Source organism: Cervus canadensis, chromosome 16 (assembly GCF_019320065.1).
Source record: "Cervus canadensis isolate Bull #8, Minnesota chromosome 16, ASM1932006v1, whole genome shotgun sequence".
Taxonomy (NCBI): domain Eukaryota; kingdom Metazoa; phylum Chordata; class Mammalia; order Artiodactyla; family Cervidae; genus Cervus; species Cervus canadensis.
The window spans coordinates 51467595-51484840 of record NC_057401.1 but is presented as its reverse complement, the minus strand read 5'-3'; the positions used below and the strand labels follow the sequence as shown (position 1 = coordinate 51484840).

Below are 17246 nucleotides of genomic sequence, written 5' to 3'. Positions count from 1 at the left end.
CGCAGTGGTAAAGAATCTGCCTGCCAATGCAGGAAACACAGGAAACTCAGCTTCTATCCCTGGGTCAGGAAAATCTCCTAGAGTAGGAAATGCAAGCCTCCCCAGTATTGTTGTCTGGAAAATTTCATGGACAAAGAAGTCTGGCGGGCTACAGTCCATGGAGTTTCAAAGAGTCAGACATGACTGAGCAACTAACACATGATGTAAGGATGTGAGCATAGACCTTTGAAACGTAATTGCCTAAGTTTTAGAATCTATCCTCTACTTTCTGTGTGACTGGCCAACTGAAATTTTTGCCTCATTTTTCTGACCTAGAAGGTGAGAGATATAACCTCCCCCACTTTTTAAGCAGGGTTTGCAGAGTCAGACATGACTGAGCTACTAACACTTTCACTTTTTACGATTGTTGTAAAAATTCAGAAATCTAATTTTTTAACTTTAATGGACTTAAATATTCTCCCCTATTCTTGTGTTGGAGCCCTAACTGCCCCCCTCCTCCATTGTAAGGTAAGTGCAGAAAAAAGGAGAGTGAGCCAGAGAGTTAGGCAAGAAAAGGGAAATTATTCGAGGGAAAAGAGAGGATGATGGGTTCTTAAGGAGAACCAGTGTCCTCCCTTTCTGACAGGGTCCTTCTTATACCCCACCAATGAAAAATTCTCTGAAGGGATGGTTAATTTTTAGCCTGTGGTTGAGTCCTGTGGTCACGTATCCAGAGGTCTAGAATCTGGTGGTCTCACAGCCTTGAGAAGATAGGCGCCAGTGAGAAAACAGAATGCCATTTGGGCAATTTGGTCAGTCTCATGGATCACTGTGATTGTATTTTTTGTTTGCAAAGTTGACATAATGAGCTGTCTTATCAATGAGACCCCATGTGGGCCCTATCACCCGTATGATGGGATTTGGGCCCTTTGAGTAATAAGTAGGTTTGGTTGGGTCTTTTGAGAGATAAACAGATTTAGATGGGGTCATGAGAATGAGGACATGATCATGAGAATGATGACAAGATTAGCCCCCCTTATTTAGAGAGATATCAAAGTGCATTCATTCTCTCTTTCTCCCCGTCTCTTCCTGCCATGTGGGAACGTAGTGAGAAAGTGACTATCTATGAGCCAGAAGGAGAGCTCTCACAGCCATGCTGGAAACTTGATATCAGATTTCTAGCCTCCAGAACTGTAGGAAACACATTTCTGTTGTTTAAGTCACTTAGTCTGTGGTATTTCATGATAGTAGCATGGCTTGAAAACACTGTCTCACATCTAGTAACAGATGGATGCACAACACTTGGCTCTCCAGAAGAACTCAAACAGTCCATGGAAGGGAAATGCACCCACTGCTTTTCAGAGAACATGTCTTCTAAACTATTGGATGAGTTATCCATGCTGCGAATACATCTGATTGCAGTATTCTGTTTTGTATAAAATTTCTTGTTTTATTTTAGATTTAATAGTGAAACCTATGTTTGCAAAGAGCATAGGTTTCTCACTTTTATATCAATTTGATATCATTATACAATTCTTTGATCCATATTCTCCTCAAGTCACAGAGATCTTTCATCTTAAACTTGAGGTGGCTTTTCTTGACCATAAGAACATACAACTTTCAACCCCTGCTTTAATATATGCTCACATTTTGAAAGCAAAATATTCTACTCAATTCTACTTTTTTATGTCAAGTGTGTACAGGGTTAATTCACTCAAATTTTTATTACAGAATTTCTTTAATATCAATTTTGAATATGAAGGAAAGACATTTTTCTGGGAGAATAAAATATAGAATGAGTAGATTGATTTTTCCATAATTTTACCCAAAATAAATTTGACTATAAACTCACATCTTGGGGTCGAGTACAACGTTCCTTTAGAGTATTTTTTAGATAGTAATTAAAAAATATTTAAACTCAGTAATACTTAAGAGGGCATGTTCTCATTATTTGTATGTATAATAGAAAAGAAACTTCTGCTGATATTCAGTTTGAATTACAACTAGAAATATTAGACAGTATAGCTTCCCTGGTTGCTCAGATGTTAAAAATCTGCGTGCAATGCAAGAGACCGAGTTTGACTCCTGGGTCGGGAAGATCCCCTGGAGAAGGAAATGGCAACCCATTCCAGTAGTCTTGCCTGGAGAATTCTATGGACAGAGGAGCCTGACCCACTACAGTTCACCAGGTCACAGAGAGTCGGGCACAACTAAGTGCTTCAGAGCATGGGAAGAGTTAAAGTTTTGATGATGGCATAAAGTAAAATAGAGGCTGATGCCGGGTTTCAACTTCTTAAAAATGAAATTACAAAAACTGAATAAAAATATTTCTAAAGGAAAAAGGAAAAACTGTTCTTGTGACAAAAAATCACATATTTGTGATTATCCAGCCTGTCCCTAGTGCAAGTTTTTTATATTTTATATAAGGCATTATCTTTTCTTGCTTTGTGAAGAGTAAAGGTCAGCTGTAAGCAGCACCCTGTGAACTTTCCAGGAATATTTTGTGATCCAGTAGAAGCTGATGTTGAGACATTGGTACACAGGAAAAAGATATAGTGACCACCAGATAATATTGACAAGAAAGTTTACTCTTTTCTGTTACCACATTGTGATCTTAATTTCTTCATTGGAAAATTGATTTCTTTCTTTATGTAAATATTTATTTTTTCTTTAAAAAGATTAGGGGGTTTTGCATTGATAAATGTGCATAATTTCAATGCACATTGATTATATATACATAATATTAGTATATATATAGAAATGATATGAATGTAATTAATATAATGGAAGTTGTGGATTAATTTATTTATCTTATACTTAGTTACTTCTGGAAAATTTAACTTTGCAAAGGAGTTAGATAAGAACTAGTTTTATTTTTACAATGATGTGATGCTTTGGACAGGGAAAAACCTAATAAAGAGTCTCTAAGTGGCTCAGTTCTGGCAGACAATGATAAAAGAAAGAGCAATCTAGTGGGACTCACAATCTCTGCTACTATGGGTGCTTCTGTGTGCTTACTTGCCCAGTAGTGCCGACTCGCTGTGCTCCCAGGGACTGTAACCCACCAGATTCCTCTGTCCACGGAATTTTCCAGGCAAGAATACTGGGGCCAGTTGCCATCTCCTACTCCAGGGGATCTTCCTGACTCAGGAATCAAAACCCACATCTCTTGCATCTCCTACATTCGCAGGCAGTTGCTTTACCATTAGCAACACCTGGGGGCTTTTACAGAATAATTACAGAATAATTTTACAGAATAATTACCAAGCTTATTAAGCTGTGAAATAAGAAAATTTTTTCAAAAATGTGTACAGCTTTATTGAAATATAATTATTTAACATTGTATTTATTGATGGTGTATGATGTGTTGACTTTGCTATTGTTGTTGTTTAGTTGCTAAGTTGTCTCCAACTCTTTGCCAACCACATGGATTGTAGCCCACCAAGCTCAGTCCAAGGGATTTCCCAGGCAAGAATACTGGAATGGATTGCCATTTCTGTCTGCAGTGTTTCTTCCTGATCCAGAGATCGAACCTGAGGCTCCTGCATTGGCAGGTGGATTCTTTACTGCTAAGTCGCCAAGGAAGTTTTTACAACATATTGACTAGATACATGTAAATGTCTGAAATAATTAAGACAGTAGGGTTAACTTCGTTTCCTGACATAATCATTTATTTTCTTGTGATGAGAGCACGTGAAAAATCTGTTCTAACAACTTTCATTATGAACTATAGTCAAAATGCCATGATTTAGAGCCCCAGAACTTACTCATCTTGTAACAGGAAGATTGAACACTTCGACTAAAATCTCCCCATTTCCCTCAATTCCTAATCTTTGATAACCACTATTATACTCTCCATGAGTCTGACTTTTAGAGACTCTCTATATAAGTGAAATAATGCAGTTTTTGTCTTTCTCAGAACGATTTATTTCACTTAGGCCAATTCACTCAAAGATCATCCATGATGTAACAAAGCTCAGAATTTTCCTTTTTCTAGTGACTGAATAGTATTTCATTATATATACATTTATATGTGTGTGTATATACACACACACACACACACACACACTATACATTATGTATGTAACATATCTTTGTTTATCCATAGATAAACAGGCTGTTTCCATAGCTTGGCTATTATGAATAGTGCTTTAATGTACATAGGAATGAGGATATCTCTCTGAGATCCTGATTTCATTTCCTTTGGATATATACACAGAAATAAAATTGTTGGATTATATATTAGTAATATTTCTAATTGTTTGAGGAAACTCTTTATTGTTTTCCATAACACCTGACCAATTTACATTCCCTTCAATAATGGGCAAGAAGGTTTCCCTTCTCTCCACATTCTCACAAACACTTTGTTGCTCTCTCTCTCTCATAATAGCCAATCTAGCAAGCATGAGATGTTATATCACTAGGGTTTGGATTTGCATTTCCCTGATGATTAGTGAGTTTTAGAATATTTTCACGCATCTGTTGACCATTTATACAGTTCCTTTTCAGAAATGCCTATTCGATTCCCTTACCCATCTTTAAAATCAAACCATTTGGTACTCAGTTATATGAATTCTTTATATATTTTGGATATTATCCACTTTTCACATATATGATTTGAAAATATTTTCTCACATTCTGCAGAATATATTTTCCTTTTGTTCATTACTTTTTTTGCTATGCACAAGCTTTTGATTTGATATAGTCCCACTTACTAAGTTTTGCTTTTATGCTTGTGCTTTTGGTGTCATATTAAAAAAAATTATTGTCAAGACAGATGTCAATAAACTTTTTCCTAAATATTCTTCTGAGAGTTGTATGGTTTCAGGTGATATGTTTAAATCTTTAATTTTGAGTTAATTCTTGTGAGCAGTGTATAATAGGGATGCAATTCCTTTCTTTCCCATGCAATTATGTAGTTTTCTCAACTTCCTTTATTAAAGACTGCCATTTTCCTAACAAGTTTTGTTTGCTTCATATTCAAATGCTAATTAATATATATGTGAAGATTTGTTTCTGGACTTTGCATTCTGTTCCATTACTCTATGTGTGTCCTTTTATGTTAGGAACTTACTGTTTTGATTATTATATCTTTGTTATATAGTTATCTTGATAGTTTTATAGCCATTTCTCCCTAAAATTTCCCAAAGATGAAAAAAAAAAAGTCTAGAATGCATATATTATACAAAACATAGTATATCAAATTTCACAGATCCTGCTTCGTTTCTAAATTTCATTTGATAAAAATCAAATAATTTTCCTGTATAAATATTTTCAGTTCTCAAATTTTTATAAAATTAAAATAATACCAAGACATTCTGGCCAGAAGCGGAGCAGTGGTGATCACAGCCAGCAGAGGTGCACCTTGGTTTCCCTAACACCCTTCACCCTCAGACCTCATCCCCATCCCTCCACCCTCCAGGCCCACCCATCCAAACAATTCCCTGTGCTGGGGTGGCTCTGGGAACCCCCAGCAGAAACCCTCCACCATGGGCAGCCAGAGCTCCAAGGTTCCCAGGAGTGACCTGACCGCCAAGGAGGCAGCAGATGCATCCCCCCCCCCACCAAAGTTGACAGGGGAATGGCCACCTGAAAAGCAATGGAGATTATCCCCCCAAAGATGAAGGGGAGTCTACCCCCAAGAAGGGAACAGAGGAGGCAGCCGGGGCCACTGGTGATGCCATCAAGCCAGCACCCCCTAGGCAGGGAGCTGAGGCCAAGGGGAGAAGGGGTACCCCCATGGAGACCGCCAAGAAGAGGAAGGATTTCTCTTTCAAGAAGCCTTTCAAATTGAGTGGCCTGTCCTCAAGAGAAATTGGAAGGAGGGTGGGGGTGATTCATCTGCCTCCTCACCCGCAGAGGCAGAGCAGGAACAAGGGGAGATGGTTCCCTGCAGCAAGGAAGGCACTGCCCAGGAAGGGAAGGCTGTTGCCACTCCTCAGAGCCAGGAGCACCAGGCCAAAGGGGCAGAGGCCAGCGCTACCTCCAAGGGAGGAGGCACAGAAGAGGCCGGGCCCGAGGTCGCAGCGCCATCCACTCCCTCGGGGCCAGAGGGTGGCCCTACACCAGCAAGTGTGCAGAATGAGTAGCTGGGTGAAGGCAGGTGGGTGATCTCTAAGCTGCAGAAACTTGGTCCTTGTGAGCTCACTGCCTAGACCTGGTGCCTCTGCTGCCTTCTTGTACCCAGAAAGGAACAGGTCTGTTGCCCTCTAGCCACATTGCCTCTCCTTCTCTCCCTCCTGTGGATTCTCCCATCATCCATCTGGTCTTCCTCTAAAGGCCGGTTGAAGATGGTCCATTCCAGTTTCCCAGGTTAGGTTTGTGATGTGACATGCTCTTGCCCTTGGCCCTACCTCCTGCTCTTCCTCACCTGTGCTGAAGGCAATTACTGGTTTTCTTTCCCAATTATTTTCCAGGTAGGTTTTGTTTACCAGCTTCCCTGGTGGCTCAGATGGTAAAGCATCTGCCTATAACACGGGAGACCTGGGTTCGATCCCTGGGTCAAGAAGACCCTCTGGAGAAGGAAATGGCAACCCACTCCAGTACCCTTGCTTGGAAAATTCCACGGATGGAGGAGCCTGGTAGGCTACAGCCCATGGGGTTGCAAAGAGTCGGACACGACCGAGGGACTTCAATTTCCTTTCACTTTTTGTTTACTCCCCAAACCCATGAGCCAGATGTGGGGACATCACACTCCCAAACCCTGAGTGTAATCCAGCTTTTTCCTGTTGAGCTTTCAGACTCTCCTGCTGTGCCTAGGGGCACTTGGGCTGGGGAGGACACTGCCCCTGCCTAGGTATTTATAGATGCCTTACTCAAGTTCAAACAAACAAAAGATGTCAAATATGTCTCCTAGCACACACCCAGATATATAATGCATTTCTAAACAATGTATAAAACTGTATATTAGAAAAATAGATAAAATAAAAAAATAGTGTATTATTTGCCAGATATTTCCAATCCCAATGTCAGCTACTATCTACACAAGTGTTACTTTCTCTGGTGTGGTGTTTATTCATCACGCTCTTCAAAATATTAGGAAAACATTCTTGACCTATAGAATATATAGAAATAATGACTATTTTCCACTATCTAAGTCTAGAATGAAAGTCCTTCAGATATATGACTGTAAAAAGGATTGCTCTGTCTTACATGGAAATATTACACTGTTCTGTGTCTCCTGTCTATATTGTACAGTTCTGTCCCAGGTGTGAAATGTCAAAGTCGCTCAGTTGTGTCTGACTCTTTGCGACCTCATAGACTTTACAGTCCATGGGGTTCTCCAGGCCAGAATACTGGAGTGGGTAGCTGTTCCCTTCTCCAGGAGGTTGTTCCAACCCAGGTATCAAACCCAGGTCTCCCCCATTGCGGGCAGATTCTTTACCAGCTGAGCTACCATGGAAGCACAAGAATGCTGGAGTGGGTCGCCTACCCCTTCTCCAGGGGATCTTCCTGACCCAGGAATTGAACCGAGGTCTCCGGCTTTGCAGGATTCTTTACCAGCTGACCTACCAGGGAAGCCCAGGTGGCTCAGGGGTAAAGAATCCGCCTGCCAATGAAGGAGATGCAAGGGATGTGGGTCTGATCCCTGGGTTGGAAAGTCCTCCTGGAGAAATAAATGACAACCCACTCCAGTATTCTTGCCTGGGAAATCCCATGGTGGGCTACAGTCCATAGGGTCACAAAGAGTAGGACACACGCGCACAGACATATTTATGAAATGTTTTCTCCAATTTCATCTCTAGCTAATTCAAGTCATTCTGAATATTGCTAAAGAATTTCTTCATTTGGGTTTCCCTGGTGGTTCAGATGGTAAACAATCTGCTTACAATGCAGAAGACTCAGTTTCGATCCTTGAGTTGAGAAGATCCTCTGAACAAGGAAATCAAAACCTACTCCAGGGTTTTTACCCGAGATATCTCACGGATGGAGGAACCTGGCAGGTTACAGTCCATGGAGTCGCAAAGAGTCAGATACAACTGAGTGAAATTTCCTTATTTAGGAAGACTTCAAATTATTTTATAATTATATTTATCTGTCTACTTTGACTGAAATGTCAATATCTACCTATCCTGAAAATCTGCATAGCGTGTGGGTATTTTGGAAACTTGTGTATGTACACACACACACATACACAAACACACAATCGGGTGCATCACCAACTCAGTGGACATGAGTTTGAGCAAGCTCCAGGAGTTGGTGATAGACAGGGAAGCCTGCTGTGCTGCAGTCCACGGGGTCGCAAAGTGTCGGACATGACTGAGCGACTGAACTGAACTGAACTGAATTATTTCTAAGGTAATTTGAAGACATAGGATTTGAATCAGAGGGTCTATTTTAAGTTTTTAACCACCTTTTTAACTTTCATTATGTAACAGCAGAATCCCATGTAAATAGGTCACTTAAGGTTTAGAATCTTATTAACAATCTTTCATACTGGGAGGACGAAGAATCTTTGATTTGCTTTATGTTTTAAATTTACATTTTTAAGTTTTACAGATTTTCTTTCACTACAGAGAAAGGCATAGTTCTGATAACTACTCTGCTTTTTGCAAATTATCAGAAGGATGTAAAGTGTATTTACTGACATTAATAAGTTACTCTTTGGCATCATTATTCGCTAATGAGCTTGTTTCAGAATGTTTGCAAGCTTATGTGACAGGATGACATTTTATTATATGAATAAGGTCAGCTCTGTTATTTAGTTCTTGAAAGAAAAAAAAATTTCTTCTTGAAATGTGAAGCTATTAAATACATTTGACTCAAAGCTTGCTTTAAAGTCAAGAAGTGGCGCCTCAAAGTCATGTAGCTGCTCTAACCTATAAGGTGGAGTTTTGGCAATTATAAGGGGATGTCAGGAGGTACTTTGCAGATAGTGATTAGCCATGTTAAAGGTTATGTTCAAGCTAAATTTTGAATGGCACAGTGGCTATTATTTGAAAGAGCAAGATATACAGACTTAGAAGTTGAAATGTAAAGTTTACTCTGTCTTCCTTGAAACTTCCTTGCCTTCATCATCCACTGTCATTAAAAATATCAGGATCACCATAATTAGGGGCTCTAAGAAACAAGCACACATTATTTTTAGTTGCCTCAGATGCCAAAAAAATAAAAAGGACTTGGGTTTTGGTCTTTAGGAAATGAGAAGGTTTGGGAGTGTTGGCATAAATTTCTGAAATTGTGAGATTGACTTTTTATTAAAATAACTTTTGTGACTGTAGGATAAATTGAAATGGAAAAAAAAATCATCTAGAAAGAAGCATATCTCAGTGAAAGGGAAATTTTAGAGCCCTTGATTATGGCAGTATTCCTTTTTGCCAACTGCATTTGTCTCATTATAATAATTTTCAAGTTGATTAAGGTGGTTATTGTTATAATCACTATATAATTGTTATAGTATAACTTGGAATATGAGGAGAAGGAGATAAAGTAGCATTTCCACTGGTGATTACAGAGAAGGTATAGGGAGTAAGTTTAATAAAAGCACTGTCCTGTAAGATGAGCAATATTTTGAAAGACTAAAATGTGAAGTGCTTTGTTTTATCTCTTAGTAATTGCAGGAGCCCAGTTGTATTCACTCATGTCTCCTTTGAATGCTTTGTGAATAGTAGCACTCAGAGACAGTGAAATTTATTTCCATATATTTTCTCTTCCCTTAAGTAAAGGCATATTTTCAGTGAATTAAAAAAAAAACTTTTTAGTCAATTTTTGTTGGAGTACAGGTTTTTTTTTGTTGTTTTGTTTTGCTACATTGTGCAGCATATGGGATCTTAGTTTTCCAATCGGGATGGAACACCCTGTGTTTCCTTGCCGTGGAAGCATGGAATCTTAACCGCTGGACCACTGGGGAAGTCCCTTCAGTGAGTTTTTAGGTATATGATAATTAACTTCTTTGACTTCAATAATATAAAACAAAAGACAGACAAATTTCAGGATTTGATATATACTAAAAATGAGATTTAACTTCTATGCAGATGTGTTTCATTATCTCAGACAAGCTTCTATTCTTTCTGCTGTGGCCTGTACGCATCATTATAACTTGGTTCGGTTGAAATGTGAATCAAGGCTACAGATAGAGAGCAGAACAAAGCAACTAAGGGAGCCCATGGGAGCAGAGCCTGTTTGAGTGTGCAGGAAACATTTCTGGGAGGAAGGTTGGAGATTAGCAACATGGACTATCAAATTTTGGATTTCCCAAACTCAGTCAACTAATTCTACATGTTTTCTTCTCAAAGTAGATTCTTATGGCAGGTAGGGATTGTAACATACTGTATTCAAGTGGAGGCGCGACATAAAGAGTCTGCATGTAGGTAACAGTGATGATAACATTTGGCAAAGTGATAGTGAATGTCCTAAGCTTGATCCGTGTGACTCAGCACAGCAATAACCAATGGGACTCCATAGAGAAGAAGAGATCAGGAACTGTGGCAACAGCAAACAGAAGGAAATAATAATTTAAAAAACATTGCCAATTGAGGGATCTCTCAAATTCATCATTGTATATGTGCACAGTGAGTGAGTAACATGCTCAGTCATCAGTCATGTCCGACTCTGTGACCCTATGGACAGTAACCCACCAGACTCCTCTGTCCATGGATTTTCCCAGGCAAGAATCCTGGAGTGGATTGCAATTTCCAACTCCAGAAAATCTTCCCACTCAGACATCAAACCTACAACTGTTTTGTCTACTGCATTGGAAAGCAGATTCTTTACCACTAGCACCACTGCGGAAGCCCCAGATTCATCATTAGTGCTCTAGGAAAACATTGCTCTTTTCAGGGAACATGGCTCAGTTTAAGGGGCATTTTATTTGACAATTAGGCAAGAATGAATGAGGAGAAAGAATTTGGAACTTGCTGTCATTATTTTTTGTTATATTTTCCTATTCATATTTAACTTTTTTTCATATTTAACTTAATATGTATGTTGTAAATAGTTTCAGAAGTACAGAATGAGAACAAATGTCCAATTTTAATCTTAGCCTCAGGTTTTAAATATATGTGTGTATAAAGTGAATAAATTGCAATCCGTTAATATACAGATAAGTATTAATACTCTCAGTGGACATGAGTTTGAGTAAACTCCGGGAGCTGGTGATGGACAGGGAGGCCTGGTGTGCTGTGATTCATGGGATCATAAACAGTCGGACACAACTGAGCAACTGAACTGAACTGAACTGATTAGTACAATCTTGAGAGTTTTATTTAGGAGGCTTAATTAAGGGAAAACACAAATAAACAAAATAGGAAGACAAAAGTCAGTAAACTATGATGGAGTCCAAGCACCTCACTACTCAGACATGAATGAAGACACACACTTGGTTATGCATGCAATAGAATCTACTGGGGGTAAGGATAATTATTTACCTGATTTTAAGAACTGTAGATCAGATTATATCTTCAAGATTTTTCAAAATTAGAGCTAGTGTTATATGATTAGAGTATGTAAAGCAATTGTGATACTGTCCCTGAAAATAGTGTTTTAAAATAATATCTTCTATTTGATTTTCAGTTCCTAATGTGACTTTTAAAACTATTTTGGTGCTCACTTCAGCAATATATATGTTAAAATTAGAACTATACAGAGAAGAATAGCCTACAGATTTTTCTCTTGGAAATCAAGTCTGGACTGATTAATATCTACTGCCTTATGAATCTCAAAACTATTAGGCTGAAAGCAAGGTGTTATTTGATGATTGTAAGTTTGATGCATAAAGCAGGGTGCTCAAAGCTGGGGCTCTGGGACAACCCAGAGGGATGGGGTGGGAAGGAGGTGGGAGGGGTTTTCAGGATGGGGTGATACATGTGCATCCATGGCTGATTCATGTTGATGTGTGGAAAAAACCATCACAATATTGTAAAGTAATTATCCTCTAGTTGAAATAAACAAATTAATTTAAAATATTAAAAAACAGTATTGTCTCTTAATGGACAGCTACAAATTCCAAGTAAGAAAAACAGCAGATGGATATGAAATGAGCCAGTCACAATCAAGGAAAGGCTTATGTTTGAGGCTAACAGGAATCTAACTCATTCTGACTTATTTATCTATCTGCAAAGCTTTGCATGCTCTCAAACACATAACAGGAGTTCAGTAATTGGGTTGTGAAGAGACTTATACTACTTAAAATAGTAATAAACTAATGGCCTTCCTAAATAATTTTCACTCCTGGTATTCATTGTGAATGTAATGTTGTTTCTTAATTTGTAATCAAATTAATAAATGTGCATACCATAAATATCAAATGATATTGAGTTATAAAAACAGAGATGTTTTAGCTGACACGCTGTAGTTTTCAGCCCTGCTTCCTGAGGCAATCACATCCACGACTTTTTACTTTTTCCTCTGGCCTTCACCCCATTTTTCTAAATGTATGTTTTATGACCACTTCGTAGTTTAATGATTTTGATCATTATCAATTCACTTACTATAATAGTAGATGAAGATTTAACTCTTCAATATTTTCCCTCCAAAGTCTCCCTTTTTGCACTAGTATTCTTACTAATGTATTGTTGTTCAATTCTTCAATTGTATCCAACTCTTTGCAACCCCATGGACTGCAACATGCCAGACTTCCCTGTCCTTTTCCATTTCCTGGAGTTTGCTCAAACTCATGTCCATTGAGTTGGTGATACCATCCAACTGTCTTGTCCTCTGTCATCCCCTTCTCCTACTGCCTTCAATCTTTCCCAGCATCAGGGTCTTTCTTAATGAGTTGGCTCTTCGTATCAGGTGGCCAAAGTATTGGAGTTTTATATAGCTGTCCTTGATTGTTGTTTTAATCAAAGATAATTACATTATTTTAAATAATTAAGTACTGTTCACAGCTGATCCAGAATTTTTGTTTGTTTGTTTGTTTATGCACCTCAACAGACTTTTCCAAGGTTTATAATATCCTTTTCTTATAGTTATTTATGCTCCTACTTTTAAATTTCCTGAAATCTTCCAACGGATACATAAATACATAGATGCGTTCTAAGTACTTTGTTGTTAGTGTACAGTCACTAAGTCATGTCCAACTCTTTGTGACTCCATGGACTGTAGCCCACCAGTCTTCTCTCTCCATGGGATTTCCCAGGCAAGAATACTTGAATGGGTTGCCATTTCCTCCTCCAGGGGATCTTCCCAACACAGGGATTGAGCCCATGTCTCCTGTATTGGCAAGCAGATTGTTTACCACTGAGCCACCAGGGAAGCCTGTTCTGTAGACCCACTATTAAAATATCAACTTGTGCTAAACTATGATTATTTTCAGTCCTTCTGAATAAAAATTTGAACAGTTTATTCCTATGTTGATTATGTAATTTTGATTTTTTTCTAAAGTGTTATGATGATTTTTTTTATATGTTGTCATTACAATATATTTTTAAGTCAATTTTAATGATTGTATAAATCTTACAGTGTAGCTCCCTTAATGTAGTTAGTTATTTCTCCTTGTTCTGGGACATGTTGGTATCTGGAGAACTGACATTCCAGAGAGACTAGAAATGTGCTCTCCCCTAGGCTAAGTTTTTTTTTTTTTTCTTTTAATAGCAGGGACAACAAGGAAGCCACTGATGCAGCAGGAATGTAGTGAGTTTTGAAAGGAGCAGCTGATGAGGTCAAATGGGTAACAGGTATACACTATAACTTTTACTCAGTTTGCTGTGGCCTTGAAGACAAAGCCTCTAGAAGTCCTGTAGAAGCATGCAAGGAAATACAGTCAGTCAACAGCCACACAAATGTAGTAAAGGTCCTAAGCCTTGAATGAAACTTCAACCTTCATCTGATACCTTGGTTTCAGCCTGGACAGACCTCAAGGAAAGAATCCAGCTGATTATTGCCTGGAAACTTTACTCTCAAACCCCATTAGTAAGTGTGTGGTACTTTGTGAAGAAGCGATAGAGAACTGATTAACTCTAGAAAGCGTTCATTCTATTGTGTTTCAGTGCTTTACTATATCCAGAAAAATCTTTTTTTTTTTAAAATACTCAATTCTCTTTATCTAAATCTTTTCATGCAGTGATAAAATATTTTCTCCACAACCAATAAGTTTTCTAATTGTCCAGATTGTAGGTAACAGCTTTAAATATAAAGTGATTGCCAAAAAATTAATTTTAGAAGCTAAAACCACTGCTATATGACACTATCACCTATGATTTGGAAGCACAATCTTCCAACTTTCTACAAGTAACATTAGAGCACTTACTTTCTCTATAAAAACGCATGATGACAAATATAGAACTAAAGATCTCTATTCCTTATGTTCCCCTGAAAGCTGTATTTTATGGTGAGCATATATGTATATAATATTTATATATGCTTACACAGTAATACACGTTCTCTGAATATAGTAATATATAAAATAAGTTTGTATAAACACACATTTCTTTGAGGCTTATTCTCTGGCCTGACTTCTAACTAAATACCACCCACTCTGAAGGCTATTTAAATGTGATGAAAAGCTGAGGTATTGCATAAAGAGGACTAAAAATAGACCACTTTTAGAGCTTTATTGAGCTATTATAAGACAGGAAAATGTTTCCTGCAAGTTTGAATTTTACCACACATTTACGTGTAGCTACAAATCATGTTACTATGACTTCTCTGGGAAAAACAGAAAAAAAACAATTTGAATTCATTTGAGGATAACAGATTTCAGAGAGAGAAAAAAGCTATTTCAAGAAAGGAGATAAAAAAAATCCTTAAGGCAAAAAATGGAAGACAAGAAAAATGAACATCCTTAAGGCAAATAATGAAGAAAAGAAAGGAGCAAATTGTTAGGAAAAATTTAAACATTGATCTAGGCATGTGGTTTTATAAGATATAGTTTACTTGTTAATATATTTCTTCATTTGCCCTCTTTCTCTTTCTCTCTCTTCCTCCTGAATCTCTCTCTCTTCATACACCTACTCATTTTTTTATATCACCAGATCATATTTGTCATTTTGTTTAAAATGCTTCTTCCTACTTTTATTTTATGCTGTCAGTAGTGTCTGACTCTTTGTAACCCCATGGGCTATATAGCCCACTATGCTCCTCCGTCCATGGAATTTTTCAGTTAAGAATACTGGAGTGGGTTGCCATTTCCTCTTCCAGGGGATCTTCTCAACTCAGAGAATAAACCTGTGTCTTCTACATTGGCAGTCAGAGTCTTTACCACTGTGTCACCTGGGAGGCCCCCTTACTACACTTGATCTTAGCCAAAATGTCTTGTTAACAAATTCTTTGAAGATTTTGGTATCAAGTTTACAGTGATCTCATAAGATGAAGCAGGAAATATACTCTTTCTCTATTTTCTGGAAGTGTTGGTATAAAACCATATTATTTCACCCTACAAGTTTTTCTGCCTAAAATTTGCCACTTAGCTCATCTGTTCCTGGAGTTTTCTCTGTGGGAAGATTTAAATTAAGATTTCTATTAGCAAATTTAGAACTATTCAGATGGTCTTTTGTCAGTATTGTTAAACTAAGCAGTTCAATTTTAATTGCATATAGATATTACCCCCAAATGGCAAATGGTACAAAAAATTATATTGTTATTCTATTGATAGTGTCTGCATGATTGACAATAAAGTCTCCATTTATAATCCTTATATCATGTCTGCTCTCCTCTTCTCTTTTTCCTCTCTTCTAACTGCTCAGCAAAATTCTGAAAATGGGGAATTATGGAGTAGAGATATTACCCAGGTCCAGATAAACTAACTTTAGAACATTGACTTTGTTCCATGGTAGGGCCTGGAGGTCATTCTGTCTGCAAATATTATCTATGATGTGCTGGTTCAAGGAGTGGTATCATCCTTTTTTCTTTCATTCCATGGATACAGCATAAAATCACATCAACATCAGTATTAAAGATCTCAGAAATGCGAGGGGTGGTGATTACATTCATACTTCCACTCAATTTACTAGAATGAATCCTCTAAACCAGATCATGGTGGGTGAGAGTGGACAATTCTGAAGTCACTAAAAAGTGGCTCCATTTGAAGCTTCTGTGTAGATATTGCATCTTTGGTGGATTGGGTTAATGCATCTTTCTGTAATCTCTGCTCAGAAAGCTCTGTACAGACACATGGGAATATTTATGAAGCAATGCCAGCAGTAAAGAAAGACAGACAGGGTTTCAGAATCTAAGGAGTTGACCAATATCAATTGCATTACTAACTGACATGTACATATATGCTTTCCACATTCTTAATATTGGCAATATTTTACTATTAAAGCATGAAATTATTCTAAAAATAAATATTAGTCCAAGTTTCTATTGATAGGCTGTAAATACATTGCTTTACTTTTTCCCTGATCTTTTTATTTAAGAAGTGTGTTTGTGTGTGTATACACATATATAATAACAGTCAATCCTAAAGGAAATCAGTTCTGAATATTCATTGAAAGGACTAATGCTGAAGCTGAAACTCCAATACTTTGGCCACCAGATGCAAAGGACTGACTCTTTGGGAAGGATCCTGTTGCTGAGAAAGACTGAAGGCAGGAGGAGAAGGGGAAAACAGAGGATGAAATAGTTGGATGGCATCACAGACTTGATGGCCAACAGTTTGAGCAGGCTCTGGGAGCTGGTGATGGACAGGGAAGCTTGGCATGCTGCAGTACATGGGGTAACAAAGAGTCAGATACAACCGAGTGACTGAACTGGACTGATGCAAATATATAACATATATATATATATATATATATATACACAACATATATACATTCCACTGTCTATTATGTCATATCATTGGAATGGAATGTTTGAAATAAGTTACTTGAAATCTTCTAAGAATGATTGAATTTTTTTGACCAACTCTACTTCTAAAAGAGAAAAATAGTTACTGCAGTATATAAAGTTTGCATGCTAAATTGCTTCAGTCATTTCTGACTCTTTGTGACCCCATGGACTGTAGCCCTCCAGGCTCTTCTGTCCATGGTATTCTCCAGGCAAGAATATTGAAGTGGGTTGCCATTTCCTTTTCCAGTGGATCTTCACTACCCAGAGATAGAACCCACGACTCATGTCTCCTTCAGGGGCAGGCGGGTTCTTTACAGCTAGCAGCATCAGGGAAGACCAATATAAAGTTTAACTATATTAAATATAATATCACATGTTATATAAGAGAAAAATAATTACTACCATATCTAAAGCTTAAATTATATAAATATAATATCATACATTATGTATAAGCTGTCCCCTCTTCAAGAATATTAGAGGTACAAAGAGAATATTTCATGAAAAGATGGGTACAATAAAGGACAAAAATGGTATGGACCTAAGAGAAGCAGAAGATATTA

The 17246-nt window shown here is 37.8% G+C and overlaps 1 pseudogene; it reads left to right on the top strand.

The window, feature by feature from the left end:
• Positions 1–5468: 5468 nt before the first annotated feature.
• Positions 5469–6068, top strand: LOC122454227 (annotated as a pseudogene).
• The last annotated feature ends 11178 nt before the right edge of the window (positions 6069–17246 follow it).